This window comes from Xiphophorus maculatus, chromosome 21 (assembly GCF_002775205.1).
Source record: "Xiphophorus maculatus strain JP 163 A chromosome 21, X_maculatus-5.0-male, whole genome shotgun sequence".
Taxonomy (NCBI): Eukaryota; Metazoa; Chordata; class Actinopteri; order Cyprinodontiformes; family Poeciliidae; genus Xiphophorus; species Xiphophorus maculatus.
The window spans coordinates 6812118-6839708 of NC_036463.1; the positions used below are offsets into that span (position 1 = coordinate 6812118).

Sequence of the window (27591 nt, forward strand, 5' to 3'; positions counted from 1 at the left end):
TACAAAAAATTGGTCTGATTATGTCATTTTTAAATATTAAATTATTTGATTAGTTTTACTCTTGAGTATTTTCTTGGACAGCTACTTGAGTAAAAAATATATTGAATTAGTGCTACTCTTAAATATAATTTTTGGCTACCTTGCCCACCTCTGCAGAAATGTCAAAAACAATCACTAACAGTTAATATAATAAAATCAGAGACCTTAAAATGCAGATTAAAAATCAAAACAGGATACAGCATTTAAATTGAGTTAGTTGAAAGTTTACTGAACTACGGAGAAGCTTGAAGGAGAATACGCAAAATTATTCACCCAAATCTGGCAGGTTAAAATGCAACCATACTAATTATTAAGAACATGTACATAAACGTTTCAATTTGAAGAAAGCTAAGCTTAAGATAAATAACTTTAGTGACTTTGGTAACTGACCTTAAACAGTAAAAGTTTTGCCTAATTTAATGTCAGACTGTCAAATAAACTTGTGTCTCTTTCCATACAGTGCATGAAAATATCTTTAGGAGATAATTTGTTGTATTTTGAATATCTGCTTCATGACCTCTGAACTTTCAATATCTCTGTTGTTGGGAAAGCGGCGCTTCACCTCACAAAGAGATCATGGACCAAGTGGATTTGTGACATAATTTTACTGTACAGTTATTTAAAGTAGCATGCACAGAGACATTTGCAACAGAGTAAGGCTATTTAAAAATTGTATAATATGCAGAGATAAGGTAACCGCTGAGGAATCTATTCAAACCAAGACTTATAAATATTCAAACAGTTTCAATGAACTGCTCATTTTTATGAGGTCATGACAGATACAGACTCATTTACATTAGTCATGATCAGCAGTATTTAATTTAAATAGCACCACAGTCCTGTAGCTGCAGACAGACGCAGGATTCAGTCGTCCATTTTGATCATTAACTTCCTTTTGGACAGTGACTGGTATTTGTTTGAGGATCATCATTCATATTTTTATTAATCATGCTTTGCCTCTTTGTATATTCCTCATATACTATAACGTATTTCCTTTTCTTTTGACAAACATAACTGCAGTGGAGCAAAAAAAGACAACATCCTGGAACTTTTTGCTGCTTTTTTGTATAAAACTCGTGCAGTTCCTCTCGCTACCACTTGGTGCCACTATTTCTTCATTTAAGCGATGTGTGCGCACTTGTACTTCGTTTTATTTCATATTTCACTGTCTTTTATATTATGATTTCAGAAATAACCTGTTTCTGAAGATGCAACAAAATGAAAGTTTTGTTTTGGAAACATTTATTGAACATGCATGGCAACGGAGTATTAGGACAATTGTAGATAGAAAACCCCAGAAAGTTTGATATCAGAGGTTTCATAGAAAAAACTTGGAAATCTATGAGTTTGAAAAGTCAAACATTTATTTTGCAAATTACATTTTTACTACAAGACCCTTATATTAGTGGGATGTTTGAATATACATCCATATGGAAACTTTTCTTGCAGATTAAATTTAGAAATGTTCTGATGTTATAAAACCATTCCATCACCAAAAGCCCAAATTTAATATGAATTGATGCTGGTAAAGAGCATTAAAAATGAATTAATGAACCTCTCTTTGACATCCAGGATTAAACATTTCATATTTCTACTGATACATCCAGAGAAAGTGACATGTTCTGCGTTACAAGACTATATTTGGAATAAAGTCACTTTAGGAACTTAAAATGAATATAAATCAGAGATTTTTATGTCAAATGTAACAGTAAAACGAAAAAGAAAATCACACATTTTGACAGAGTTATTTATGCATGTGTGAAGTCTGTCTGGTGTGATGCTTTGCATGTAAAGAGCATCTTTAGCCAGTGGACAGGGCCATAATAGTGGCACCGCCGGTTTTGTAGGTCATCTTCTTCCAGTGGTTCATCCGTGTTGTTGTCATTTCCTGAAACGGGCGAGCGCATCAACATAAAGCACTTCCTCCATCAGCTGAAACGCATCATCAGAACCAGAAAGATGAAAGTTTTACCTCTGTGAGCCTCGGTCTCTGGATGCAGTGAACGTACGGCTCCGGAGTAGTTTCTATTTGCTCATCCATCGTTTTATAGCAAATGGCACAATCCATCAGTGGCTGAGGATAATAAAAATAAAAAACTCAAAATGCACTGTTCCAAATGATTATGCAGAGCAGATTTTCTAAACATTTTATGGATTATAAAGAACTGCAAACAGTCATTCTTTGAATGTGCAGCATTACGTGGTCATATGTGCTAAAATCAAAAGCTATTTCAATCAAAAACATCTTAGCAGACCGAGTTACATGTTAACGTAGGACCCCTTCTTTGATATCACCTGCACAATCCTTGCATCCATTGAACTTGTGATTTTGTGGATAGTTTCTGCTTGAATTTCTTTGCAGGATGTCAGAATACCTTCCCAGAGCTGCTGATTCAATATGAACTGCAGTCCACCCTCAGATCTTCTGCTTGAGGAAACTCCAAAGGTTCTCAATAGGGTTGAGGTCAGAGGAGGATGGTGACCACACCATGAGTTTCTCCCATTTTATGCCCATAGCAGCCAATGACAGTGATATTCCTTGCAGCATGACATGGTGCATGAGGATGATTTTGCTTCTTTTTGAACCTTTGTGAGATCCTCCATCTTGAGGTTCCAGAGACACCAGCAGCTTCAAATAACTGTTTGCTGCTTTGATAGGGCATTTTAACAGCTGCTCTCTTAATCGCTGAGCAAAATTTGCTATCGTGACAGGCCTACCTGCAACAAATGTTGTTGCCCCAGGGCAACAACATGGTTCTGCTTGGGAAAACATCGAACATTCAACCCGTACTGTTAATTTGTTAACAATACAAATTAATTAAAATGTAGGTCATCTTCTTCCAGTGGTCCATCCGTGGGGGCTGTCTGCTTCCCCCAGGGGCTGTCTGCTTAGCAAATCGCCTCCATCCATTGCCACCAGACTTTTTAATTTATTTTGTATTTTTTGTCCATCCCAGTCCTTTTGGAATTCGTCATGTTCCCCCAGATAAGTCATTAATCCGTATATTTGCTCCCAGAGCGTCATCCAGGGCCCTGCGCCCCACTTTAAATCGTATTTCTCCCTGTCGACCTCCTCCTCTCCTCTTCTCTGCCTTTTTTTACTGCCTCGCACGGCGGCGAGCCTCAGTCTCCCTTTTTTCTTTTTTTTTCCCCTTTCTGCTCGCACGGCGGCGAGAAAACCAACACAGCAGATAAAGTTAAAAACTTTTCCCCAAATTATAGTTCCCAGACCCCAACCATGGTTTCAAAGCACATTTACAACAAACAGAAAAGCGACGCATGGACAAAACGTCTGCTCGGCGGCAGAGTCGGACACACACAGCTGACAGAGACACAGCTGACATAAAAGAGACAACTTTACACAAAACACAGAAATGGATCCACGCTCCACAGAGCTCCTATTTTTGTCCTCGATGGCACACCCTTTTACTTCTACTTTGTACTTATCCTTTGTACTTCTACTTTGTACTTATACCTCATCTGAGGAGCAGATCGTGATCAACCTTAACCCAATATCTACGTTGTCCTATGGTGGCCAGCTCTCACCGCTTTTAGCGTTTCTCGAGCTGACTCAGATTGGCCAGCGCGTTCTTTTTCGAGGGCAGCACTCCTCGGGGCCAAAACCGACAAAACCCAGCCTTAACCTTGGCCGCGTCCGACGCAAGGGGGAGACGGCCAGTTCTCACTGCATGCCAATCGACCCAAACTACTTATTTTTTAAAAAAAAATTTTTTATATTGCTCCTATGAATAATAAAAGACTTAGACCAACCAACGGAAAGCAGTACGACACGACTGACAAATCAGACAACTCCATATGAACACCGGCTGATATATGGAATTTAGACAGCCCAAAGAAACAGTACAAGGGTGTATATCTAAGGAAAAAGCTTCCTCACCTGTTTATTTGGGCCCAACACCCATGCACTGTCCCGGCAGGCTGTTGCCTTAAACGACCCGTCCAATCTCTGCTGGTATCTCAACACGAAACCATCCTCTGCTACCATTTGTTGTGATTAATACTCGACGGACCCAAAACGTGTGAGCACACGAACAGGAAATCAGCCAACACAGAACAATCAGAGTTGAGTAAACGTCTCAACAGTTTCCTGCCCCTATAAGTGGGTCTCCACTCATTGGGGCTGTGGTGGCGCAGGGGGTTAGCACGCCCCACATTTGGAGGCCTTAGACCCGCGGATGGCGCTGGCTCAGCTGGCTGCCTGCAGATGCAGCTCCCGTGGTGTCTCTGTGTTAATCTGTTTATAAAAAATTCTTGCTGTAACTGCGAAATAATTTCCCTGCTGGGATGAATAAAGTAATTTTTCTTCTTCTTCTCCGCCCCCTAATGTTCTCAGTGCTCCCTCCGAGTCCCTCCGTCCCCCCCAGTGCTCAACCGTTGCCTCCTGTGGCCCGGCCCCTCCTCCACCCTCCTCCATCGTCCGTCGCCCGCCGGACCTTCCTCGTGGGGTTCACCTCAAGCGCCTCAGATGCCCGCCGGACTCACACAACGGTCTGCCTCCTGTGTCTCCGCCCCCACTCTTGTTGTGTTTTGTTGCTTTGGACTTGTTTTGGACGTCTTGGAGCCGCCCTTGGGGGTTGGGGGGGTAACAACGTTACTGTTGTGATCTGTGTTTTTCTGTGTTTATTTTGAGTTTCTGTGTCTTCTGAGTCTCCGTGTTGTTCTCTCTGCCCCTTGATTGTTCCCAGGTGTGTCTCATTCCCTGATTAACTGCTGTGTATTTAATGTCACCTGTGTCACAAACTAAACAAACGTATTGAGAGAAAAGGCTAAGAATATAGTAGAAGTAATTATTTGACTGCAGAAATAAAAGCTAGCTTGACATCTTCATAAAGAGTCCAAGCTTTTGCATGTATTCCAAAGGGTTCAAGAACAGCTGCTGATTTCATTTGGGCTCACCTTTTCACCTTTTTTTTTTTTTTTGGTGATTTTGACCAGCGAAATAATGCGAATGATGGCTAAACCAAAGGCTATCCAATCATTAATACAGAAAGGAAAGTCAAAGAATGTAGTAGAAGTAAATAAAGGCAACAAAAAATAACAAAACATCCGAAATAAGAAATAAATTATGCACAGATTTGCACCAATGTTGATTGCATAGTTTCTTTTTTGGCGGTAAATTTCTCTTTTATCCACACTTTTGCATCTACAGTTCACCACCGTTGGCACAGTTTGTTCAGTTCCAGACTTGAAATTGTTTTCCTGAAAGCTAAATCTCTCCTCTCCTTCTGCGTACTTATCGTAGAAGTAGATGAATCCTCTTCTCTTCATGTCTTCTACACAGCCCTCATCTGCATTGGTTACCATTCCATCTTCAATTTTATATACCGTTTGTCCACATATCACGTATGTATAAAAATTGTACATCTGGGAATTTTGGATTTCACAGCAGATGACCGAGGATAGACAGAACAATTGGGTTCCCGTTTCTAACGGAGCTTCAATGGTTGCACTGGGAGTCAGAAGCAGTCCGCCGTCTTCATCACTGAGCTGTCGATGCAGGTACATGCAGATCACATCTGTTGTGTCGAGGATGCAGATGTTCTCTATTCTACAAGAGCTGCAGCATTTCTTCAGAGAACTCGCTTGCTGAAGATGGCGTTCAAAGAGAGATGCTGTGGTGTCATCTGGTCTTGTGTTTTTCAAATTAATCAGGACACCTATCTTTGTAGAGACCAGTTCATCTATCTCACAGTCTGCACAAGTCATAAGCTGCTGCAGTGTGCAGGTTACTTTGACAGCATTCATTTTTAACCAGACCAAAACAACATTCAATAAAGAAGAGATCTCAACCTTCTGACCTGGCTTAGAGGTATTTAATGCTGTCGTTTTGCTCACAAACTTCATGCACTTTGTGAAGTCAAACTGCTGAACACTGCATGACTTTCGGCTCCTTGGGAAATCTTCTTGCTCTGGGTCGTACCTGGAGGCACCAGATGGATATCCTGATGATGCTTCACAGGCCTGCTGAGCCAGATACTGAGCCATGTACTTCTTTATAACTTTCAGGTTCAAAATGCTGTGCATCGTGACATTTGCCCATCTGTGTTTGAAATACTGGCAAACGTGAATGACTGGATCAAGATCACCGTTTGTTGGATGTTCCTGATTAAGTGCATGGGGACTCGGCGTACTGGCTGTGCTTTCCCTGTCTGTGTCTTCAGCCTCAGCGCCGGTGCTCTCACTGCTCGCTGTGGAGTTTTTTTCCATCAGATTGTCTGGTTGACTCGAAGGTGTCGGCCCGCCACAATATCCATTCATCGTCGACATATCGGCTGCGTTTTCAGGGTCGCAGCTCCTCTCCTGAGAGCTACCTGTGAGCTCATCTCTGAGTCCGTCCTGACCTTCTGAAAACTTCTCATAGATGTACATGAACCCGTTCTGCCAAATGTCGAACACACTGTTTGTTTCTGGGGTTGTGACCTTGTCATTAACAGCCTTAAACAGCAGGTCTTCATACACCAGATAGGTGTAAAAGCCGTCAGCCTGAGAACTCAGCTTGTCCAGACAAATGACTGACGATAGACGGTACAACTGAGTTCCAGTTTTTATGGGGATGCTAATGGTTGTACTAGGAATCACGGTGTGTGGTGAGTCCGCCCAACCGCCGAACCATGGCAGATGCAAGGTTATCACGTCAGTGTCATGGAGGAAGACGTTTGTCGCTGAGCTGGATGAGGACAGAGAACAATCCTTTCCTGAAGCCAAATAAATCCAGTTGTTCAGGAGAGAAGCGGTGGTGTCCACAGGATTTGTGACCGGCAGGGTGATGATGGGACCAAAATCCAAGATGGCTGGCACTTCAGCACTTTCTTCACAGCTGTTATTATTGTATAAAATGCATGCGGTTTCAATCCCTCTCTGGTTCAACCGGTCTAACATAACCCTCAGAAAGTCTTTTAACTTGTTCCTGTTTCCTGAGCCCATATTTGGTTCATTCTGACTAATCTCTGTCAGAACTGCTTTGATTTGTTCTTGGGTAAAAAGTTTCCCTAGATTTTCCATGTCTGTATGGAGAAAACTGGCGTGTGATGGAGTTTCTGAAAAAGCTCCAGAGATCTTCTCAGGATACTCATCCACAAACTTTCTGGCTTTCCTGAGGTTCAGGATGCTGTGCATGGCGGCACTCATCCAGCTGTTGTTGGAAAACTTGCAAATGTTGACTGAAGAAGGAATTGTTTGACTGTCGCCTTGGTAGCAACGATCTGCCAAATCTTCCTCAGCCAGATCTGAGCTGACCAAAACACTCGCTGCTTCACAGCTACTGGTTTCCATCAAATCTCCCGTCATTCCCACGTTGCAGCTGCTGTCCGCAGTGCCATGTTCGTTCTTCATTGTGCTAATTTCTTTAGCACAAACTTCATCTTCAGGATGTTCTTCAAATCCAGAACATCCGTTTCTATTCCCAAAGGTGGAAGGGATCGGTTCGCTGCTCTTACTCATATTATGCTCTTCAACAGAAGAGTCAGCAGGAACAGTGAAAGCCAAGCAGTCTTCTGGCGTTTCAACGGCCGTTTCACTGCTGTTCTGCTCCAAATCAGCATCAGCAGCGTACCGGCTGCTGAACTTCTTCATCGCAGTAGTAATTACATATCCAAGAAGGAAACCGACGTGGAAGAACATGATGTAGTATTTCTGAACTGATCCTTAGAAATACTAGAAATTCCTGAGAATTTGTTTCTCTTTCGAAGTTGTCCTAATCGTACGAAGCGATTCGTCACAATGCCAACCTGATCCAACCGATTTGAGATGCAGAGTGAAGGAGAAGTTCTGCCTGCCAGTCATATAGAGCCTCTGTGACTGATGATGTCTTCAGCCTCTGTGACATCATCAGTCACAGAGGCTGATGACATCATCAGTCAGCTCACTCTGTTGAAAAACGTCTATTTTTCTATATTAGATGTTTTATTGACAGTAAGAGATATGAAGTTGTTCCTCGGAGTCACCAGCAGGTGGCAGCAGCGCCTCCTCTCAGCTGTCCGGAAGTCTGGACCAGACTCGGCTGTTTCTCCCAGTAAACCGGTTCGTCTCCCAGTTTTCTTCCAGTTAACTTCCTTTTGGACAGTGACTGGTATTTGTTTGAGGATCATCATTCATATTTTTATTAATCATGCTTTGCCTCTTTGTATATTCCTCATATACTATAAAGAATTTCCTTTTCTTTTGACAAACATAACTGCAGTGGAGCAAAAGAAGACAACATCCTGGAACTTTTTGGAAAAAAGGATAAAACACTCTGGGCTCTAACTCGCGACTTCACACTTCTAACATTGATGGTTGAGAAGGTGAGAGTCATGAGTATGATGGCTAAAATTAAGTACGACATTTTAAAGGATTAAAACAAGACTAAGTTCAAACCATGTAAACCTTTAGGTCAGTATACAGTGGTAAAAACCCACCAAGACAACTTTGTAAGATGTGTATATATTGATTGACGTGATGTATCACTGAGTCGCGGTTTCCATGCACCGTTTTGTCAGTATTGTCGGACGGGGGTAGTTGGTAATGTGCCGGCTCGCTCTGAGGACCGTTATGTTTTAACGTCTTCATGTGGGGCCGTTGAAATATAACGTCTTCTTGTAGGACCGTTATATTTTAACGCGTTGGTGTTTGAGAAGTTTTATTTGTTTGTTTTTTTAAAAAAGAAAGGAATACAGTAAAACTAGAAAATTCCTGAAGAAATTTAACCGGGGCCTGCCAAAGTGTGCCCGTCGGTTTGGACCCAGCGTTCTGATGCTAGAAATTAGCATCAATGCTAAAGAAAGCTGCAACGTAATCAATAGCATGTGGAGATTGACAAGAATGTTTACTAACATGGACTTGCACCATTCAGTATGATAAAGTAAGTGTATCAGCTAAAATTAGCAAAAATGCTAATGTTAGCGTGATTGCTGTCAGTAGCATGTGGGACATCACTAGGATGTTTTCTATAATGGACTTACTCCATTCAGTATACTAAACATGGCTAATAAGTCAAATAAATAGCTAATAGCTTATTAAAGCTAAAATGCTAATGCTGCGCAAGGCAGTTCCCTAACCTGAGAGAAAAATATAATGCAGAATAATATTATTGCACCGCCTGTGGCGGTGCACTAACCTCAGGGGCATGTTGAGGCTTTTATTTTGAAATTTTTGTTAAGCTTAATTTCAAAGGTCCAAACTAATCCCATGTCTAATAGTCATTGGGTTAAATCAGTTATATAATGCTCAAGAGCAATTACGTAATGTAAAATTTCTCAAGGCTTTTATTTTGAAATTTTTGTTAAGCTTCATTTCAAAGTGCCAAACTAATCCCATGTGTAACAATTGCTGGGTTAAATCAGTTATATAATGCTCAAAAGAGCAATTATCTGATGTAAAAATTGTCAAGGCTTTTATTTTGAAATTTTTGTTAAGCTTAATTTTAAATTGCCACACTAATCCCATGTGTAACAGTGCTTTGGATAAAAAAGTCACATAAAGCCAAAAAGAGCAATTATCTGATGTAAAAATATTCAAGGCTTTTATTTTGAAATTTTCAGTATGCTTCATTTCAAAGAGCTAAACTAATATCATGTGTAACAGTGCTTTGAATGAAAAAGTCAAATAAAGCCAAAAAGAGCAACTACATGATTTAAAAATATTCAAGGCTTTTATTTTGAAATTTTCATTAAGCTTAATTTTAAATTGGCACACTAATTCCATGTGTAACAATGGCTGGAAAAAAGCAGCTATACAAAGTCCAAAACACAAGTAGTTCTAAAGGCCAGCTCAGTCCTCCTCTGTAGTAACTGACAGTTCCACCATGTTTGTAGTTCTGACATTCAGCTCAGGCCTCTTTTGTAGGCACTGAGTGTCCGCCATGTTGTAGTTCTAACCTTCAGTCATTGTAGTTCTAAAGAACAGCTCAGCTGTCATGTGAGTGAGACAGAGAGGGAGAGACAGAATTGTAACTGTTTGAAGCAGTGGCATATCATTAGAATGTTGTCTGTAATTGACTTACTCCACTCAGTATATTAAACATGGCTAACAAGTAAGAAAATAGCTAATAGCTTATTTAAGGTAAAAGGCTAATGCTAATGAACTGCCTTGCTGCGCAAGGCAGTTCCCTAACCTGAGAGAAAAATATAATGCATGCTAATATTATTAACCTGAGGGGGATATTGAGGCTTTTATTTTGAAAAAAAAACATAAGCTTCATATTAAATGACCACACTAATTAAAATGTCTAACAGTGTTTGGGTTAAATCCGTTATTTACTGGCCAAAACAGCCAGTAGCTCTAAATGGCAGCTCAGCCCTCTGTTTTAACTGAGTATTGATTAGAACTACAGTGATGCGTATTTGTAGTCCTAACCAGCAGCCAATCCCCTCTTGTGTTCCATTGCTATGGTTATCAATCCTCTGCTAACTGTCATGTGTGTGTGAGAGAGAAAGGTGGAAAAAAAATTCTATCTTTGTGAGACACCCCATTGGTTTATATGGAAAAAGCAGTCCGAACAACTCCTTGCCGTTCAGGAACCGAGAGACGTATTGGAAAACCGTTTGAAGCATATGAGAGGGCTATTTGTCGTCTCCCATAGTACCGCGATTCATATTTGTAGCTCACTCACAGTAATTGCAGTGATGAGACAAAAATGGTGCATGCAGAGCACAGAATTTTTTCAGAAATACATGGAAGTGAATCTGGGAGAGCGTCAGTTATCCTGGCGCATGATTTCGCTCTGAAGCACCTCGACAGAAAACCGTAAGCCCTAGAGAAATTTCAAAAACATTTTACCGGAGCAGGCATGCGTATCGATGTCATGACCGAGTTTGATACCAATTAGGCGATATTTGTGGGCGTGAGGGCGATCTCAAAATTAATTTGGGGTCAAAAATTCTCTTCATTTCTCACTCTAAAAAAGCGGCAGTTGGTGTCAATTAGGCTCTGCGTTTTGGCAGTTGGAAATTTTGCTCGTTTTTCGCTTTTTACGTCGCCATCGTAAGTCCAATTCCTTATAAAAATAATAGCTCCCTTCTTGGCATCGAGCCGCACGTTTTGATACCACTTTTGTGGGGGTGCACGCAGCGGTACGAGCCGCATTAACGGTGATGGAAGAAAAATAAATAAAGAGACATTCTATTGGGTGTAGAATAATAGGTGCCTGCCATGCAATGCATACAATAGTAGAATAGTTGAAAACGGTCCAAAGACCATCTGCGTTCCCCTCGCCGGAGGCTATAGGGGGCGCAATGCACAGGCCATACTGTCCCGAGGACCCCCGACGCCGCGGCGATCACCTCTCGTTTAAGCCCGAGGGTGAGTAGGTGTCCAATTTAGCAGCCCAAATCAAGGCTGCTTTTTTTCGTTGGCCTACAGTCCAGGTCGGATCATGCTGCAGTATCATGAGCCTCACGGAGCTCCATCCATGCTGCACAAAATGTGCATTAAGCAGGGAAAATGGTTTCCTCCTCAACCGTCGGGCTACATCTCGCTCATGCAAAACCAGTCGGGCCAGCATAGTATTTGCCGTATGACCCACAAATCTGGTTCTGCAAACCCGGCATCTTATTAAATAAACACAATTTTGTGTTTGTGGGCCCCCGCTAAGCGGGACAAAATAAACTTTGTGGGTATGGTGGTTCAGCAACCATTTCTGGTGTCTGAAACACCATCCCTGTCCAATTGTGCTCGGCTCAGTCTGTGATCTGAGTTTGGCATGAACGAGATGGTCCTTCAGGTTTCTGTTTCGTCGGAAAGCAGGTATGACTCTCCTGTCGGTCAGCCTTCCACTAACAGTTTGGAACCCTACAAAATTTTGTCTCAAACCACAGGCCAGATTGACATTAGCAGGTGAGTAGGTGCTGATGAAAGGAAGTGTCACGGTTTCATCCGGCTGCTTGGATTCAGAAAAGGCCTTTAAACACCTCCGTAAGAAGGACCTCTGGTACCCTCTGCTGGACAAAGCCGAAAACAGCACCCTAACCGCCTCATAAAAATCAGATTTTTGTGTGCAAATCCTGTGAAATCGAATTAATTGTGACTTAACTAATCCCGCAAACGTGTGCTTTGGATGGAAACTGGATTTAAACAACAATGCATGCGTATCAGTGGGTTTGAAGTAGACTTTGATGTCTAATTGGCCGGTGTTGGTGAAATTTTGCCCTTTGAAAGTGGTGGTGTCTAAGAAGTCTACCGCAGTAAGGCTGGTGGACGACTTTAATTTGATGGAGGCGTTGTGAGTGTTTAGGGTGTGTAGAAAGCGGTTAAACTCCTCCTCTGAATGAGTCCAAACACCCCAGATGTCATCCAAATACCTGTAATAATGCAGCGGTTTCTTATCACAGGCATTTAGGGCGGACTCCTCCCATTCGGCCATGAAGATGTTCGCGTAGGCCGGCGCGAACCTCTTTCCCATGGCAGTTCCCTTCACCTGCAAGAACCACTCCCCGTTGAATTGGAAATCATTCCTGAGCAAGTTGATCTCTAAAAGTTGAATGATTTCCCGGTCTGGTCTCCCTCCATCAGGATTCTTACGAAAGACATTTTGGACAGCGTTTATACCCTCTGCAGTGACAATATTTGTGTATAAGCTGTCTATGTCAATAGTGAAAAGCAAGGAATGTACAGGAATTTGGATGTTTTTCACAATCTCAATAAAATGATAGGTGTCCTTGATGTAACTTTTGTGCAATTTTGACAGGGGATTTAAATAAAAATCAATAAATTCAGCCGTCCCATACGTCTCGCTGCTGCAATCCGAGACGATGGGCCTACCCGGGGGGATTTTGTATGGCACCGACCATTTAACTGGTTCCTTGTGTATTTTCCGCAAGATATAAAATAATCGGGGCCTAGGTTCCAATGGAGATGACAGGTAAGTCTTTTGTTTTGCCGAAATGAACTTGTTTTTGTGTAACCGATTAAGAATTTTAGCCACAATGGGGATGGTCTCCGGGTAGATGGGCTTCTGCAACTTCTGGTAATAATTCGGGTCAGATAGTTGTCTGTAACATTCCCACAAATATTGCCGTCTGTCCAGAATGACAATTGCACTCCCTTTGTCAGCGGGCTTAATGACAATCTGCTCATTATCAATTAATTCCGCTAGTGCTAAAAACTCAGCCTCCGTCAAATTAGGCTCCAATCGATCAGGTTTGAAATTTTGCTGGAAAAATTCCAGATCGGTTCTGATTAGAATTTCGGTTTCAGGAGGCAATTCCCGCATGGGGGGAGACCAGAGAGATCTGTTAGTAAAAGGCTGAGGCTCTCTGCTAGGGTCAGCATTGAAAAACAGGGCCAGCTTGACCCTGCGATGATACTGCTGGAGGTCATACCTGCTTTCGAGTTTCCCCCACCTGTTTGTCGTGGAGGGCACGAAGGTCAGACCTCTGTTGAGCAGTCTCAGCTGGGCCTCCGAGCACTCGAACCCGCAGGACAGGTTCAGGACGGTCTCTCCCCCACTCGGCGCATTCCGGCTCACGGGGGTGCCTAGTTTTTTTGCACACTGTGCCAGTGAGCCAGCATGGCCGCCGCCGTCGTGGGTGTCCAGTGGATCCCGTCCTTCTCCGTCGCGAAGCCCTCCGGCAGAGCAGGTAGGTGACCTGGACGGGATCTAATAAAACTGTTTAAATGTTTTAACATGGCCTGCTCCCGGTGACTGAGGAGTGGCCCAAAGTTTACCTCAGGCACCAGGATGCGTGCCTCCGGGAACCTCTCTGAGGCAACACGCAGGGCGGCTTGGAGTTCGATGATCGGAGTGGCCTTTGCCCTTTGACACCTGTTATTCAGGCCAAAGGAGAGGATGATCTTTTCGACCGGGCTCCGGACCGTCGCCTCCTTCAGGAGCGCCACTGCATGCTTCCATTTTGCGCCTGGGAAAGCATCTATTTGCAGGTTCTCTGCCTCGAACGTCGGGATCCGAGCGACGTTGGAGTCCCCCAGGATGACCCACTTCCTGGTGATGGTGAGGCTCCAGACGTTGAACTTATCCGGCGTGGAGACGTGTCTCGTGGGTCGCCGAAGTCCCTCCGGTCTCGCAGGTGTGGCAGGAGCCGAAGCAGCAGCAGTAGCAGGTGCAGGAGCAGCAGCAGAAGCAGCAGCAGCAGCCGCAGCAGCACCACCAGCAGCAGCACCACCAGCAACAGCCGCAGCAGCAGCAGCAACGATCTGGGGGGAGGAGGAGAGCTCCCGCTGTGGCTGCGCGCAGGGGAAATCCGTCCCCTGAAGTAAACGGTCCAAGTCCTCCCCTGAGAGGTCCATCAGGGGGGACGACGTACATGGTGGAGGCGGTGTCGTCTGGGTTGGGACCGCCAGAACCACCAGCTGATCCTCCTTTGGACGAGGCGTCACTGATGGGCAGATATCTCCCTCGCCCTCTGAGGTAAGTCCCTCAAAATCGGACTGGAGGGGCTCGAATAAGTCCTGGCTGTGTGCCAGTTCTCTGACAGAGTCCCCCTCCGTCAACAAATGGCGGCGTTTTTCCGTCCTTTTCCTCGGAGGTCGCGGGGTCAGCTCGTCCAGCCGTGTCTGAGGATCGGCCGCGACCCCGTGCGGCTCCTCCTCCGACCTTCCGGTTATTGGAGACCAATCGGTCGGGAGCGGGTCTGTCATTACAGCAACCGATGTTGCTGTAATGTGCCCACGGTCGTACATACGGGCCGGATCCACGGCGGCGCCTGTCATCGAGGCCGCAGGGGGTATGACCAGGGAAGGTCCGGCCACCGGTTCCAACTCCGGTCCGTGCGCCTGCAGTTGCTCCTGAAGCCACGTGCGGGCCCGGAGCACCGTCGCATCCTGCAGACGGCGTCCCAGGTTCCGCCAGGCCCATTTGATGGCTATTTCAAAGGGGGCCTCCCAGTCCTCCAGCCCAGATTCAATCAGGAGCGCCAGGTCCCTGTCTCTGCAGGACTTGTAGTGGTCCCTCAGGATCAGAAGAGTGGTCCAGGTCCACTCCTTAGCGTTTCCTCTGATCTTGAGGGCCGTATCTTGGGTCGGGAAGGCCGGCACAATAACCCCTGCCAAATGCTCCATCAGCCGATGGAGCGAGGGTGGGTATTGTTCAGTGTCATCAGCCTCCAAGTTGACCAGGTGATGCATGGCTTTGATGATCCGGTGCAGGATCCTCACCTTCCCGGTGAAGACCGGATCATCTTGCCGGTGTTCGTCCACTCTTGGAGGGGCGGGCCGTGATCGGCCCTCTCCCCCCGCATTTGGAAGCACCAGTCCCTCCGCAGCGTTCTGGCGCGGTCCCTGCGCTCTATGCGGTGCCAGCAGATGTTGTGGTGCAGGGTCCCCATGCTGGTTCGCGCGCGATGCCGGTTCCGTGTAGGGCATGCGTCCTCCGCGCTGTGCCGCTCTGCGTGGACCAGTGCGCTGCACCTGTACTCTGCGTGGCGACGGATCCTGGCGCGGCAAGAAGCGCGGTGCAGGGACGTACCTCGGAGCCGGACGTGGTGGAGGTTGCCAACGTGGTAACTCACGTTCTGCCTGCGCCCAGCGTGGCGGATTGCGCCGCACCGGTTCCCAGCGCGGTGCCTGCGCGTATCGCGGAGCGGAATTGCGCAGCTGCGCTTCAAAGTCATAGCGCGGCGGCCTGTTTCTCGTACGCCTCCGCGAACGAGAGCCAAAGTCCGGCTCCGGTAGAGTCTGAAGCCGGTTTGGTTGCCTACCGGGCTGATGTTCCGGTCCCGGACGCCTTTGGGCCGTCTGCGGCCACCTCGTAGTCGGGGTCCGCGGAATCCAGCGCGGACCACGGTCCTCTCGTGGCCCACGGTAGGGCGATCTCCATCTCGGAGGAGCAGGATCCACAATCCAACGGCCCCGGGCCACCTCTGCATATGTGGGCGGTCGTGGACGTGGGATCCGTTGCTCAAAGACCCTTCGTGGGTCAGAATAAAATATTAAACAGAAAGAGAGGGACAACACACCTATATCCCTTTAAAAATCCCTCTCTCCCCCCACAGGTAGAGACAGAGACAACCACGTTTCTTTGCAAATTAAACAATGAACAGTAGCCTAACAGGGTCATCTCCTTTGTAGGAAGCTATCCTAATTTCTTTGCAAATTAAACAATGAACAGTAGCCTGCTTCGCAAGTCAGTACTGCTCTCCTTATGCATTGCTATGGGCAGGCCCCAATTACAGTGAAGCTTTGCGGCAGTTGGTTTGTCCTGTTTGGTGTATGTGCCGCGTTGTCTTCAGCAGTGTGGGGTTGACTTTTGCCTGTCATGAAGGTAGACCAGTGGCAATGTAAAATGATTTACTGTGTTATAAGACAAAGGTTGTGTGTTAACAAATAATAATAATAATAATAATAATAATAATAATAATAATAATAATAATAATAATAAAGCAATCTGGATGCTAAAGGCAGCGCTACGTTCCACTGCTGACTCCTGTCTGTTTGTCCTTTAGATTGCATCATCACTGTTACAGCAGTTCTGACACTCAGGACCTGTAACACTGTGCCAACTTTTAGGAGTTCAAAAGTTCAAATTACTCTCAAATTGTTTTCATACATAAGCAACCCAGTGTGAGTTTATTCCTGAATGGACTGTAGAAGAATGGTTGACTAAACTCTTACTAGTGTGGCTGAATGCCACAGGAAGTTGGATTTGGACTTTAGTCCATTTTTCTCTGTAACTATTGTTTTTAAAATCAGCTAAACCTTATTTCAGGTGAGTAATTATGTCCAGTGTATGTCAAGATGCGTTGTTGAAAAACATTTAAAACTTTGGTTCCATTATCTCTCTATTGTCACTGTAGCTCAATAATAATAATAATAATTAATTATATTTAAAATACAATTTATATTTACAGAAATCTAGAGGTTGAACAAACTTGTTACTCTTAGGTACTTGAGGTTTTTTTTTTTTTGAGAAATGTACTTTTAGGAGTATTTTTATTAGGCTGTGCTTTTTACCTTTAGTTGAGTAATTTTATTGTAAAGTATTGCCACTTTTACTTGAGTTCTGTTTCTGGATATTCTACTTACTATGAGTAACTTCACTGAATGAAGCCAAAAATCCACAAGACGTAGACCTGCAGGTTTTGTTATTTTAACGTTTCATAAGTTTTAAATAGAAATACTTTGATTTTTCCCATTTATTTTAGTTCTTAATTTTTATTTAGATGAATTATTTTAATTTTGCTCCTTAATATATATATACACTGCTCAAAAAAATAAAGGGAACACTTAAACAACACAATATAACTCCAAGTAAATCAAACTTCTGTGAAATCAAACTGTCCACTTAGGAAGCAACACTGATTGACAATCAATTTCACCTGCTGTTGTGCAAATGGAATAGACAACAAGTGGAAATTATTGGCAATTAGCAAGACACACTCAATAAAGGAGTGGTTCTGCAGTTGGGACCACAGACCACTTCTAAGTACCTATGCTGTCTGGCTGATGTTTTGGTCAGTTTTGAATGTTGGTGGTGCTTTCACACTCGTGGTAGCATGAGACGGACTCCACAACCCACACAAGTGGCTCAGGTAGTGCAGCTCATCCAGGATGCCACATCAACGCGAGCTGTGGCAAGAAGGTTTGCTGTGTCTGTCAGCGTAGTGTCCAGAGGCTGGAGGCGCTACCAGGAGACAGGCCAGTACACCAGGAGACGTGGAGGAGGCCGTAGGACGGCAACAACCCAGCAGCAGGACCGCTACCTCCGCCTTTGTGCAAGAAGGAACAGGAGGAGCACTGCCAGAGCCTACAAAATGACCTCCAGCAGGCCACAAATGTGCATGTGTCTGCTCAAACGGTTAGAAACCGACTCCATGAGGATGGTATGAGGGCCCGACGTCCACAGATGGGGGTTGTGCTCACAGCCCAACACCGTGCAGGATGCTTGGCATTTGCCAGAGAACACCAGGATTGGCAAATTCGCCACTGGCGCCTTGTGCTCTTCACAGATGAAAGCAGGTTCACACTGAGCACATGTGACAGAGTCTGGAGACGCCGTGGAGAGCGGTCTGCTGCCTGCAACATCCTTCAGCATGACCGGTTTGGCGGTGGGTCAGTAATGGTGTGGGGTGGCATTTCTTTGGAGGGCCGCACAGCCCTCCATGTGCTCGCCAGAGGTAGCCTGACTGCCATTAGGTACCGAGGTGAGATCCTCAGACCCCTTGTGAGACCATATGCTGGTGCGGTTGGCCCTGGGTTCCTCCTAATGCAGGACAATGCTAGACCTCATGTGGCTGGAGTGTGTCAGCAGTTCCTGCAAGATGAAGGCATTGAAGCTATGGACTGGCCAGCCCATTCCCCAGACCTGAATCCGATCGAGCACATCTGGGACATCATGTCTCGCTCCATCCACCAACGTCACGTTGCACCACAGACTGTCCAGGAGTTGGCGGATGCTTTAGTCCAGGTCTGGGAGGAGATCCCTCAGGAGACCATCCGCCACCTCATCAGGAGCATGCCCAGGCGTTGTAGGGAGGTCATACAGGCACGTGGAGGCCACACACAATACTGAGCCTCATTTTGACTTGTTTTAAGGACATTACATTAAAGTTGGATCAGCGTGTAGTGTTATTTCACTTTAATTTTGTGTGTGGCTCCAAATCCAGGCCTCCATTGGTTAATAAATTTGATTTCCATTGATGATTTTTGTGTGATTTTGTTGTCAGCACATTCAACTTTGTACAGAACAAAGTATTCAATGAGAATATTTCTTTCATTCAGATCTAGGATGTGTTATTTGAGTGTTCCCTTTATTTTTTTGAGCAGTGTATATATATATATATATAAATACACTGCTCAAAAAATAAAGGGAACACTTAAACAGGTGTTTAACACTTAAAGTGTTCCCTTTATTTTTTTGAGCAGTGTATATCTCCAGAGTTTGTTCTTTTGTAATTATGCTACATGAATTATTTTTATTTTGGTCCTTAAAGTACAAAAAATTGGTCTGATTATGTCAATTTTAAATATTAAATTATTTGATTAGTTTTACTCTTGAGTATTTTCTTGGACAGCTACTTGAGTAAAAAATATATTGAATTAGTGCTACTCTTAAATATAATTTTTGGCTACCTTGCCCACCTCTGCAGAAATGTCAAAAACAATCACTAACAGTTAATATAATAAAATCAGAGACCTTAAAATGCAGATTAAAAATCAAAACAGGATACAGCATTTAAATTGAGTTAGTTGAAAGTTTACTGAACTACGGAGAAGCTTGAAGGAGAATACTCAAAATTATTCACCCAAATCTGGCAGGTTAAAATGCAACCATACTAATTATTAAGAACATGTACATAAACGTTTCAATTTGAAGAAAGCTAAGCTTAAGATAAATAACTTTAGTGACATTGGTAACTGACCTTAAACAGTAAAAGTTTTGCCTGATTTAATGTCAGACTGTCAAATAAACTTGTGTCTCTTTCCATACAGTGCATGAAAATATCTTTAGGAGATAATTTGTTGTATTTTGAATATCTGCTTCATGACCTCTGAACTTTCAATATCTCTGTTGTTGGGAAAGCGGCGCTTCACCTCACAAAGAGATCATGGACCAAGTGGATTTGTGACGTAATTTTACTGTACAGTTATTTAAAGTAGCATGCACAGAGACATTTGCAACAGAGTAAGGCTATTTAAAAATTGTATAATATGCAGAGATAAGGTAACCGCTGAGGAATCTATTCAAACCAAGACTTATAAATATTCAAACAGTTTCAATGAACTGCTCATTTTTATGAGGTCATGACAGATACAGACTCATTTACATTAGTCATGATCAGCAGTATTTAATTTAAATAGCACCACAGTCCTGTAGCTGCAGACAGACGCAGGATTCAGTCGTCCATTTTGATCATTAACTTCATTTTGGACAGTGACTGGTATTTGTTTGAGGATCATCATTCATATTTTTATTAATCATGTTTTGCCTCTTTGTATATTCCTCATATACTATAAAGTATTTCCTTTTCTTTTGACAAACATAACTGCAGTGGAGCAAAAGAAGACAACATCCTGGAACTTTTTGCTGCATTTTTGTATAAAACTCGTGCAGTTCCTCTCGCTACCACTTGGTGCCACTATTTCTTCATTTAAGCGATGTGTGCGCACTTGTACTTCGTTTTATTTCATATTTCACTGTCTTTTATATTATGATTTCAGAAATAACCTGTTTCTGAAGATGCAACAAAATGAAGAGTTTTGTTTTGGAAACATTTATTGAACATGCATGGCAACGGAGTATTAGGACAATTGTAGATAGAAAACCCCAGAAAGTTTGATATCAGAGGTTTTATAGAAAAAACTTGGAAATCTATGAGTTTGAAAAGTCAAACATTTATTTTGCAAATTACATTTTTACTACAAGACCCTTATATTAGTGGGATGTTTGAATATACATTCATATGGAAACTTTTCTTGCAGATTAAATTTAGAAATGCTCTGATGTTATAAAACCATTCCATCACCAAAAGCCCACATTTAATATGAATTGATGCTGGTAAAGAGCATTAAAAATGAATTAATGAACCTCTTTGACATCCAGGATTAAACATTTCTTATTTCTACTGATACATCCAGAGAAAGTGACATGTTCTGCGTTACAAGACTATATTTGGAATAAAGTCACTTTAGGAACTTAAAATGAATATAAATCAGAGATTTTTATGTCAAATGTAACAGTAAAACGAAAAAGAAAATCACACATTTTGACAGAGTTATTTATGCATGTGTGAAGTCTGTCTGGTGTGATGCTTTGCATGTAAAGAGCATCTTTAGCCAGTGGACAGGGCCATAATAGTGGCACCGCCGGTTTTGTAGGTCATCTTCTTCCAGTGGTTCATCCGTGTTGTCGTCATTTCCTGAAACGGGCGAGCGCATCAACATAAAGCACTTCCTCCATCAGCTGAAACGCATCATCAGAACCAGAAAGATGAAAGTTTTACCTCTGTGAGCCTCGGTCTCTGGATGCAGTGAACGTACGGCTCCGGAGTAGTTTCTATTTGCTCATCCATCGTTTTATAGCAAATGGCACAATCCATCAGTGGCTGAGGATAATAAAAATAAAAAACTCAAAATGCACTGTTCCAAATGATTATGCAGAGCAGATTTTCTAAACATTTTATGGATTATAAAGAACTGCAAACAGTCATTCTTTGAATGTGCAGCATTACGTGGTCATATGTGCTAAAATCAAAAGCTATTTCAATCAAAAACATCTTAGCAGACCGAGTTACATGTTAACGTAGGACCCCTTCTTTGATATCACCTGCACAATCCTTGCATCCATTGAACTTGTGATTTTGTGGATAGTTTCTGCTTGAATTTCTTTGCAGGATGTCAGAATACCTTCCCAGAGCTGCTGATTCAATATGAACTGCAGTCCACCCTCAGATCTTCTGCTTGAGGAAACTCCAAAGGTTCTCAATAGGGTTGAGGTCAGAGGAGGATGGTGACCACACCATGAGTTTCTCCCATTTTATGCCCATAGCAGCCAATGACAGTGATATTCCTTGCAGCATGACATGGTGCATGAGGATGATTTTGCTTCTTTTTGAACCTTTGTGAGATCCTCCATCTTGAGGTTCCAGAGACACCAGCAGCTTCAAATAACTGTTTGCTGCTTTGATAGGGCATTTTAACAGCTGCTCTCTTAATCGCTGAGCAAAATTTGCTATCGTGACAGGCCTACCTGCAACAAATGTTTCCCCAGGGGTTGTCTGCTTAGCAAATCGCCTCCATCCATTGCCACCAGACTTTTTAATTTATTTTGTATTTTTTGTCCATCCCAGTCCTTTTGGAATTCGTCATGTTCCCCCAGATAAGTCATTAATCCGTATATTTGCTCCCAGAGCGTCGTCCAGGGCCCTGCGCCCCACTTTAAATCGTATTTCTCCCTGTCGACCTCCTCCTCTCCTCTGCCTTTTTTTACTGCCTCGCACGGCGGCGAGCCTCTGTCTCTCTTTTTTCTTTTTTTTCCCCTTTCTGCTCGCACGGCGGCGAGAAAACCAACACAGCAGATAAAGTTAAAAACTTTTCCCCAAATTACAGTTCCCAGACCCCAACCATGGTTTCAAAGCACATTTACAACAAACAGAAAAGCGACGCATGGACAAAACGTCTGCTCGGCGGCAGAGTCGGACACACACAGCTGACAGAGACACAGCTGACATAAAAGAGACAACTTTACACAAAACACAGAAATGGATCCACGCTCCACAGAGCTCCTATTTTTGTCCTCGATGGCAACACTTTTTACTTCTACTTTGTACTTATCCTTTGTACTTATCCTTTGTACTTCTACTTTGTACTTATACCTCATCTGAGGAGCAGATCGTGATCAACCTTAACCCAATATCTACGTTGTCCTATGGTGGCCAGCTCTCACCGCTTTTAGCGTTTCTCGAGCTGACTCAGATTGGCCAGCGCGTTCTTTTTCGAGGGCAGCACTCCTCGGGGCCAAAACCGACAAAACCCAGCCTTAACCTTGGCCGCGTCCGACGCAAGGGGGAGACGGCCAGTTCTCACTGCATGCCAATCGACCCAAACTACTTATTTTAAAAAAAAAAAATTTTTATATTGCTCCTATGAATAATAAGCAGTACGACACGACTGACAAATCAGACAACTCCATATGAACACCGGCTGATATATGGAATTTAGACAGCCCAAAGAAACAGTACAAGGGTGTATATCTAAGGAAAAAGCTTCCTCACCTGTTTATTTGGGCCCAACACCCATGCACTGTCCCGGCAGGCTGTTGCCTTAAACGACCCGTCCAATCTCTGCTGGTATCTCAACACGAAACCATCCTCTGCTACCATTTGTTGTGATTAATACTCGACGGACCCAAAACGTGTGAGCACACGAACAGGAAATCAGCCAACACAGAACAATCAGAGTTGAGTAAACGTCTCAACAGTTTCCTGCCCCTATAAGTGGGTCTCGACTCATTGGGGCTGTGGTGGTGCAGGGGGTTAACACGCCCCACATTTGGAGGCCTTAGACCCGCGGACATCGCGGGTTCGACTCCCGGTCCCAACGACCTTTGCCGCATGTCCTCCTTCAAAAATGACGCTGGCTCAGCTGGCTGCCTGCAGATGCAGCTCCCGTCGTGTCTCTGTGTTAATCTGTTTATAAAAAATTCTTGCTGTAACTGCGAAATAATTTCCCTGCTGGGATGAATAAAGTAATTTTTCTTCTTCTTCTCCGCCCCCTAATGTTCTCAGTGCTCCCTCCGAGTCCCTCCGTCCCCCCCAGTGCTCAACCGTTGCCTCCTGTGGCCCGGCCCCTCCTCCACCCTCCTCCATCGTCCGTCGCCCGCCGGACCTTCCTCGTGGGGTTCACCTCAAGCGCCTCAGATGCCCGCCGGACTCACACAACGGTCTGCCTCCTGTGTCTCCGCCCACTCTTGTTGTGTTTTGTTGCTTTGGACTTGTTTTGGACGTCTTGGAGCCGCCCTTGGGGGTTGGGGGGGTAACAACGTTACTGTTGTGATCTGTGTTTTTCTGTGTTTATTTTGAGTTTCTGTGTCTTCTGAGTCTCCGTGTTGTTCTCTCTGCCCCTTGATTGTTCCCAGGTGTGTCTCATTCCCTGATTAACTGCTGTGTATTTAATGTCACCTGTGTCACAAACGAAACAAACGTATTGAGAGAAAAGGCTAAGAATATAGTAGAAGTAATTATTTGACTGCAGAAATAAAAGCTAGCTTGACATCTTCATAAAGAGTCCAAGCTTTTGCATGTATTCCAAAGGGTTCAAGAACAGCTGCTGATTTCATTTGGGCTCACCTTTTCACCTTTTTTTTTTTTTTTTGGTGATTTTGACCAGCGAAATAATGCGAATGATGGCTAAACCAAAGGCTATCCAATCATTAATACAGAAAGGAAAGTCAAAGAATGTAGTAGAAGTAAATAAAGGCAACAAAAAATAACAAAACATCCGAAATAAGAAATAAATTATGCACAGATTTGCACCAATGTTGATTGCATAGTTTCTTTTTTGGCGGTAAATTTCTCTTTTATCCACACTTTTGCATCTACAGTTCACCACCGTTGGCACAGTTTGTTCAGTTCCAGACTTGAAATTGTTTTCCTGAAAGCTAAATCTCTCCTCTCCTTCTGCGTACTTATCGTAGAAGTAGATGAATCCTCTTCTCTTCATGTCTTCTACACAGCCCTCATCTGCATTGGTTACCATTCCATCTTCAATTTTATATACCGTTTGTCCACATATCACGTATGTATAAAAATTGTACATCTGGGAATTTTGGATTTCACAGCAGATGACCGAGGATAGACAGAACAATTGGGTTCCCGTTTCTAACGGAGCTTCAATGGTTGCACTGGGAGTCAGAAGCAGTCCGCCGTCTTCATCACTGAGCTGTCGATGCAGGTACATGCAGATCACATCTGTTGTGTCGAGGATGCAGATGTTCTCTATTCTACAAGAGCTGCAGCATTTCTTCAGAGAACTCGCTTGCTGAAGATGGCGTTCAAAGAGAGATGCTGTGGTGTCATCTGGTCTTGTGTTTTTCAAATTAATCAGGACACCTATCTTTGTAGAGACCAGTTCATCTATCTCACAGTCTGCACAAGTCATAAGCTGCTGCAGTGTGCAGGTTACTTTGACAGCATTCATTTTTAACCAGACCAAAACAACATTCAATAAAGAAGAGATCTCAACCTTCTGACCTGGCTTAGAGGTATTTAATGCTGTCGTTTTGCTCACAAACTTCATGCACTTTGTGAAGTCAAACTGCTGAACACTGCATGCCTTTCGGCTCCTTGGGAAATCTTCTAGCTCTGGGTCGTACCTGGAGGCACCAGATGGATATCCTGATGATGCTTCACAGGCCTGCTGAGCCAGATACTGAGCCATGTACTTCTTTATAACTTTCAGGTTCAAAATGCTGTGCATCGTGACATTTGCCCATCTGTGTTTGAAATACTGGCAAACGTGAATGACTGGATCAAGATCACCGTTTGTTGGATGTTCCTGATTAAGTGCATGGGGACTCGGCGTACTGGCTGTGCTTTCCCTGTCTGTGTCTTCAGCCTCAGCGCCGGTGCTCTCACTGCTCGCTGTGGAGTTTTTTTCCATCAGATTGTCTGGTTGACTCGAAGGTGTCGGCCCGCCACAATATCCATTCATCGCCGACATATCGGCTGCGTTTTCAGGGCCGCAGCTCCTCTCCTGAGAGCTACCTGTGAGCTCATCTCTGAGTCCGTCCTGACCTTCTGAAAACTTCTCATAGATGTACATGAACCCGTTCTGCCAAATGTCGAACACACTGTTTGTTTCTGGGGTTGTGACCTTGTCATTAACAGCCTTAAACAGCAGGTCTTCATACACCAGATAGGTGTAAAAGCCGTCAGCCTGAGAACTCAGCTTGTCCAGACAAATGACTGACGATAGACGGTACAACTGAGTTCCAGTTTTTATGGGGATGCTAATGGTTGTACTAGGAATCACGGTGTGTGGTGAGTCCGCCCAACCGCCGAACCATGGCAGATGCAAGGTTATCACGTCAGTGTCATGGAGGAAGACGTTTGTCGCTGAGCTGGATGAGGACAGAGAACAATCCTTTCCTGAAGCCAAATAAATCCAGTTGTTCAGGAGAGAAGCGGTGGTGTCCACAAGATTTGTGACCGGCAGGGTGATGATGGGACCAAAATCCAAGATGGCTGGCACTTCGGCACTTTCTTCACAGCTGTTATTACTGTATAAAATGCATGCGGTTTCAATCCCTCTCTGGTTCAACCGGTCTAACATAACCCTCAGAAAGTCTTTTAACTTGTTCCTGTTTCCTGAGCCCATATTTGGTTCATTCTCACTAATCTCTGTCAGAACTGCTTTGATTTCCTCTTGGGTAAAAAGTTTCCCTAGATCTTCCATGTCTGTATGGAGAAAACTGGCGCGTGATGGAGTTTCTGAAAAAGCTCCAGAGATCTTCTCAGGATACTCATCCACAAACTTTCTGGCTTTCCTGAGGTTCAGGATGCTGTGCATGGCGGCACTCATCCAGCTGTTGTTGGAAAACTTGCAAATGTTGACTGAAGAAGGAATTGTTTGACTGTCGCCTTGGTAGCAATGATCTGCCAAATCTTCCTCAGCCAGATCTGAGCTGACCAAAACACTCGCTGCTTCACAGCTACTGGTTTCCATCAAATCTCCCGTCATTCCCACGTTGCAGATGCTGTCCGCAGTGCCATGTTCGTTCTTCATTGTGCTCATTTCTTTAGCACAAACTTCATCTTCAGGATGTTCTTCAAATCCAGAACATCCGTTTCTATTCCCAAAGGTGGAAGGGATCGGTTCGCTGCTCTTACTCATATTATGCTCTTCAACAGAAGAGTCAGCAGGAACAGTGAAAGCCAAGCAGTCTTCTGGCGTTTCAACGGCCGTTTCACTGCTGTTCTGCTCCAAATCAGCATCAGCAGCGTACCGGCTGCTGAACTTCTTCATCGCAGTAGTAATTACATATCCAAGAAGGAAACCGACGTGGAAGAACATGATGTAGTATTTCTGAACTGATCCTTAGAAATACTAGAAATTCCTGAGAATTTGTTTCTCTTTCGAAGTTGTCCTAATCGTACGAAGCGATTCGTCACAATGCCAACCTGATCCAACCGATTTGAGATGCAGAGTGAAGGAGAAGTTCTGCCTGCCAGTCATATAGAGCCTCTGTGACTGATGATGTCTTCAGCCTCTGTGACATCATCAGTCACAGAGGCTGATGACATCATCAGTCAGCTCACTCTGTTGAAAAACGTCTATTTTTCTATATTAGATGTTTTATTGACAGTAAGAGATATGAAGTTGTTCCTCGGAGTCACCAGCAGGTGGCAGCAGCGCCTCCTCTCAGCTGTCCGGAAGTCTGGACCAGACTCGGCTGTTTCTCCCAGTAAACCGGTTCGTCTCCCATTTTTCTTCCAGTTAACTTCCTTTTGGACAGTGACTGGTATTTGTTTGAGGATCATCATTCATATTTTTATTAATCATGCTTTGCCTCTTTGTATATTCCTCATATACTATAAAGTATTTCATTTTCTTTTGACAAACATAACTGCAGTGGAGCAAAAGAAGACAACATCCTGGAACTTTTTGGAAAAAAGGATAAAACACTCTGGGCTCTAACTCGCGACTTCACACTTCTAACATTGATGGTTGAGAAGGTGAGAGTCATGAGTATGATGGCTAAAATTAAGTACGACATTTTAAAGGATTAAAACAAGACTAAGTTCAAACCATGTAAACCTTTAGGTCAGTATACAGTGGTAAAAACCCACCAAGACAACTTTGTAAGATGTGTATATATTGATTGACGTGATGTATCACTGAGTCGCGGTTTCTATGCACCGTTTTGTCAGTATTGTCGGACGGGGGTAGTTGGTAATGTGCCGGCTCGCTCTGAGGACCGTTATGTTTTAACGTCTTCATGTGGGGCCGTTGAAATATAACGTCTTCTTGTAGGACCGTTATATTTTAACGCGTTGGTGTTTGAGAAGTTTTATTTGTTTGTTTGTTTGTTTTTTTAAAAAGAAAGGAATACAGTAAAATTACAGTGAAGCTTTGCGGCAGTTGGTTTGTCCTGTTTGGTGTATG

At 43.8% G+C, this 27591-nt stretch overlaps 2 long non-coding RNA genes across 2 annotated transcripts; both read right to left on the bottom strand.

The window, feature by feature from the left end:
* Positions 1–1770: 1770 nt before the first annotated feature.
* LOC111606230 lies at positions 1771–2121 on the bottom strand. Its single transcript, XR_002751974.1, has 2 exons — positions 2012–2121; positions 1771–1927 (listed from the first exon to the last, which is right to left on the bottom strand). It is a non-coding gene; the product is annotated as an uncharacterized LOC111606230 (long non-coding RNA).
* Positions 2122–20689: 18568 nt separating this feature from the next.
* Positions 20690–21040, bottom strand: LOC111606227. Its single transcript, XR_002751971.1, has 2 exons — positions 20931–21040; positions 20690–20846 (listed from the first exon to the last, which is right to left on the bottom strand). It is a non-coding gene; the product is annotated as an uncharacterized LOC111606227 (long non-coding RNA).
* Between the last annotated feature and the right edge of the window lie 6551 nt (positions 21041–27591).